The sequence below is a fragment of the Apium graveolens genome, chromosome 7, assembly GCF_009905375.1.
Source record: "Apium graveolens cultivar Ventura chromosome 7, ASM990537v1, whole genome shotgun sequence".
Classification (NCBI taxonomy): domain Eukaryota; kingdom Viridiplantae; phylum Streptophyta; class Magnoliopsida; order Apiales; family Apiaceae; genus Apium; species Apium graveolens.
This window is the reverse complement of record NC_133653.1, coordinates 160,556,550-160,561,964: the sequence shown is the minus strand read 5'-3', so window position 1 is coordinate 160,561,964 and position 5,415 is coordinate 160,556,550. Positions and strand designations below refer to the sequence as shown.

At 41.3% G+C, this 5,415-nt stretch overlaps 1 non-coding gene across 1 annotated transcript; it reads right to left on the bottom strand.

Moving 5' to 3' along the window:
- Window positions 1-1,642: 1,642 nt before the first annotated feature.
- Window positions 1,643-1,749, bottom strand: LOC141675693 (small nucleolar RNA R71). Its single transcript, XR_012556333.1, has one exon. It is a non-coding gene; the product is annotated as a small nucleolar RNA R71 (small nucleolar RNA).
- Window positions 1,750-5,415: the final 3,666 nt, after the last annotated feature.

The window sequence follows — 5,415 nt, the reverse complement described above, 5'->3', positions numbered from 1 at the left end:
GATAAGGAGGAAGACCGATTTAGCACACTGCAACGAAGAGGAAGCATATCTTCTTGTGATTTCTGTTTCGTTGTAACGTTGGATGCTAGTTTTCTTGCTTTGAACTTATTTACTCTTGTGACGTACTCTGTTTTAATATAATTAGTTTAGTTATTATTTTCTTGTGTTTGTTTATCATGATTTCATATGAACCCATGATGACAATAAGTACGATTATGGGCTAATCGTGATCATGGGGTTGCAACGGATTTATTATGGAATTCTTTAGTAATTGTTTAATACTTTAGTGTGTGATGATTGTATGATATCTAGTATTGGTTGTGCGTATTCGTCGTATGTGCGTCGCGAACATATAAGATAGGGTGTTAATCTCTTGTGAAGCGACGGTGGATCTTGAGATTTAGAACTTGCCATGCTAGCATAGGTTCATGTATGTTGTGCATGATTAATGGGTAACTCTAACAGTTTTATTTGCCCTATGTAATCAAAAGGAATACTTTGTGCTTAAATCGTTGTGTTGTCAATTTTTGTAGACATATAGGAACTCAACATAATTGATGACTATTCAACTTCTATCTTAATTGTGGATGCTTGGTAGAATGGTATTAGTACAATGAAAGTTGGCTTTTATCAGTTTCGTGTTATTCGATTAATATCATCACTATCACATGCTAAAGGTAATAACAATGACTATTGAAGGAAGTAATAATGAAGTTGTGATCTCATGAGTGTTTTATTATTGATAAATAGAAGTGTTAGTTAAGCGGTTAATTAAGTAGTTAATTATAGTTAATATTTAATCAACAATTTTAAGTGTTAGTGTCTTAACATTGAGAAGTAATCATACATTGGTGAGTGAGTTTAATTAGACAATAATTCAGTCTGAGTCTCTGTGGGAACGAACTAGAAAGTATTCTATATTACTTGCGAACGCGTATACTTGCATGAATATTAGTGCGTGTTTTCGCCCTAATAAGTTTTTGGCGCCGCTGCCGGGGACTCGGCGTATTTGTTTAGTTTATGTACTTACCATCATTGGTCATTAGGACTTAGTGATTAGGACGTAGTAGTTACTTATTTTTTCCGGTTGTGTTTCAGGTACTTTCGCAAGCGTTTATGCAAACTCGTTCTCGTGCTCGCAAGAGGACTTTAGATACAGCTGAGGAGACAGACGAAGTTCTTGATATTCCGGAGAAGTTAGATTTTGAGGATTCGGATTCAGGAACTGAGCAGAAAGAACCAGTAAACATGGGAGATCGTATTGTTCAAGCTGATCCAGCTCTTATGGATTTTTTCTCGGCCTAAAATTGATGACATTCAGTCAAGCATCCTTCATCCGGCTATTCAAGCTAACACCTTTGAAATCAAGCCGGGCACTATTCAGATGGTGCAGAATTCTGTTTCTTTTGGAGGAGCGGCAACTGAAGACCCCAACATGCACATAAGGAATTTTGTCGAGATCTGCAGCACTTTTAAGTATAATGGCGTGACTGATGAGGCTATCAAGTTGAGGCTTTTCCCATTCTCACTGAGGGACAAGGCTAAAGACTGGTTACATTCTGAACCAGATGGGTCCATCACTACGTGGCAAGATCTTGCGCAAAAGTTTCTGGTGAAGTTTTATCCGGTGGCAAAGACTGCTGCTATGAGGAGTGCTCTTACTCAGTTTGCGCAGCAACCTATAGAGTCTATGTGCGAGGCTTGGGAACGCTACAAGGAAATGTTGAGAAAATGTCCACATCATGGAATGCCGGATTGGATGGTGATCACTGGTTTCTATAATGGTTTGGGGGCCCAATCTCGGCCCATGCTCGATGCAACAGCTGGAGGCGCCTTAGGGGCTAAAAGCTATACTGAGGCGTATAATCTTATAGAGACGATGGCTGCAAATGAGCATCAAAACCCAACTCAGAGGATGACGTCAGGCAAGGTAGCAGGTATTCTGGAAGTTGATGCAGCCACCGCTATTGTAGCCCAGCTCCAAGCGTTATCAATGAAGGTTGATTCTCTGGCTACATATGGAGTTAATCAAATAGCTATGGTTTGTGAGCTTTGTGCAGGTTCTCATGCTACGGATCAGTGTTCTCTTGTCAATGAATCTGTTCAGTATGTGAATAATTATCAGCGACAACAGCAGCCTGTGCCAGCGACCTATCATCCTAACAACAGAAATAATCCAAATTTCAGCTGGGGGGATAATCAGAATGCTATTCAGCCACCATATCAGCAAGGAGTGAGTAAACAGTTTAACCCACCTGGATTCCAGCAACCACAGCAGTATGTTATAAGGCAATCATATCCTCAACAGGGAAGTACAGCTGCACCTACTAGTGCTGATTTTGAGGAACTTAAGCTGTTGTGCAAGAGTCAAGCGGTTTCTATCAAGACCTTGGAAAATCAAATCAGTCAATTAGCCAATGCAGTGCTCAATCGTCAACCTGGCACTCTTCCCAGTGACACGGAAGTACCAGGCAGGAAGGAAGCTAAAGAGCAAGTCAAGGCTATTACCTTAAGGTCTGGAAAAGTAGCTGATGCTGAAAAGGCAAAAGAAGTAGAAGCTGAAATTAGAGATGAAGAATCTAAGCAAAAGGAGAAAGCGGCGGAACCAAGGAAGACTACTGTTGAACCCACTCAGCCTGAGGCTAATATAGGGGAGAAACAGCTCTATCCTCTACCACCTTTTCCTAAGAGATTGCAGCAACAAAAGCTGGATAGACAGTTCGGGAAGTTTCTGGAGGTGTTCAAGAAACTTCACATCAATATACCTTTCGCTGAGGCTCTTGAACAAATGTCTAGTTATGCGAAGTTTATGAAGACTATTCTTTCAAGGAAGGTGAAACTGGATGACCTTGAAACCGTTGCTCTCACGGAAGAATGCAGCGCTGTTCTGCAGCAAAAGTTACCACCAAAACTGAAAGATCCAGGAAGCTTCACCATTCCTTGCACCATTGGCAATCTGACTTTTGACAAGTGCCTTTGTGATTTGGGAGCAAGCATTAATCTGATGCCGTTGTCGATCTTTAAAAAGCTGGATCTGCCTGATCTAAAACCCACATACATGTCGCTGCAATTGGCTGACCGTTCCATTACTTACCCAAGGGGTATAGTTGAGGATGTGCTCGTCAAGGTGGATAAGCTCTTCTTTCCTGCAGATTTTATTATTCTGGATTTTGAGGAAGATAAGAAGATTCCCATAATCTTGGGAAGGCCTTTCTTGGCTACTGGCCGTACCTTAATAGATGTGCAAAAAGGTGAACTTACTATGCGGGTCCAAGATCAGGATGTGACCTTCAATATATTAAAGGCAATGAAATTCCCTACAGAAGATGAGGAGTGCTTAAAATTGGATGTGATTGATTCCGCGGTTACTTCGGAACTCGATCGCATGGTAATGTCTGATGCATTGAAAAAGGCCTTAGTGGGGGATTTTGACAGTGATGATGAAGATGGCAAAGAGCAATTACAATATCTGAACGCTTCTCCCTGGAAGCGAAAGCTGGACATACCATTTGAATCTCTTGGTACTTCTGACCTTAAGAATGCTGAAGGGAAGCTCAAACCATCAATAGAGGAAGCACCTACCTTGGAGCTCAAGCCATTACCTGAACACTTGAGCTATGCTTTTTTAGGTGATTCATCTACGTTACCTGTTATTATTTCATCTGACCTTTCAGGTAGTGAGGAAGACAAGCTCTTACGGATTTTGAGAGAATTCAAATCGGCTATAGGATGGACCATAGCAGACATCAAGGGGATAAGTCCTTCATATTATATGCATAAAATTCTGCTAGAGGAAGGTAGTAAGCCAACTATGGAACAGCAGCGAAGACTGAATCCCATCATGAAGGAAGTGGTGAAGAAAGAAATTCTGAAATGGCTTGATGCAGACATCATTTATCCTATTTCTGACAGCTCGTGGGTGAGCCCCATACAATGTGTACCTAAGAAAGGAGGTATCACTGTGGTCGCAAATGAAAAGAATGAGCTCATCCCTACTCGAACAGTTACAGGATGGAGAGTATACATGGATTATAGAAAATTGAACAAAGCCACAAGGAAGGATCACTTCCCTCTTCCATTTATTGATCAGATGCTTGACAGATTGGCGGGTCATGAGTATTTTTGTCTTCTGGATTATTATTCCGGGTATAATCAGATTTGTATTGCACCAGAGGATCAGGAAAAGACTACCTTCACTTGTCCATTTGGCATGTTTGCTTTTCGCAGAGTTTCGTTTGGGTTATGTGGCGCCCCGACCACTTTTCAGAGATGTATGATGGCCATATTCTCTGACATGATTGGAAATAACGTCGAAGTGTTCATGGATGACTTCTCCGTCTTTGGACACTCATATGATAAAAATTTGAATAATCTGCGCGCCGTACTCAAAAGATGCGTGGAAACTAATTTGGTGCTCAATTGGGAGAAATGTCATTTTATGGTGCGTGAAGGCATTATCCTTGGGCATAAGGTCTCTAGCAAGGGTCTGGAGGTGGACAAGGCCAAGGTGGGAGTCATTGAAAATCTTCCCCCACCTAATTCTGTGAAAGGAATCCGTAGTTTTCTTGGTCATGCGGGTTTTTATCGGCGATTCATCAAGGACTTTTCAAAGATATCTAAGCCGTTGTGCAATTTGCTTGAGAAAGATGTGCTTTTCAAATTTGATGATGAATGTTTGGCAGCATTCAAGACTCTCAAGAAGAGTTTGATCACTGCACCAGTTATTACAGCACCAGATTGGACAGAACCGTTTGAGATGATGTGTGATGCGAGTGATTATGCGGTAGGTGCAGTTCTGGGACAGCGCAAGAAAAACCTCTTCCATGTGGTCTACTATGCGAGTAAGACTTTAAATGGTTCCCAATTGAACTACACCACTACTAAGAAGGAGCTTTTGGCTATAGTCTTTGGTTTTGAGAAATTTCGATCGTATCTACTTGGTACGAAAGTAACAGTATTCACTGATCATGCAGCTATTCGCTATCTAGTTTCCAAGAAGGATTCGAAGCCGAGACTCATTCGTTGGGTGCTTTTACTTCAGGAATTTGAGTTAGAGATCAAAGATAGAAAAGGTACTGAGAATCAAGTAGCTGACCATCTCTCTAGGTTGGAGAATCCCGATTCTACTTCACAAGATAGGACGTCAATCAATGAATCTTTTCCGGATGAGCAGTTGTTTGCAATTCAGGAGGAAGAACCATGGTTTGCAGATATTGTAAACTATCTCGTCAGCAATATAATGCCTCTTAATTTGACATCCGCTCAAAAGAAGAAGTTTCTGCATGAGGTGAAGTGGTATATGTGGGATGAACCATATTTTTTTAGACAGAGTGCTGACCAGATCATCAGGAGATGTATCCCGTTCTGTGAGACGGAGGGGATATTACGAGACTGCCATTCCACGGTTTATGGTGG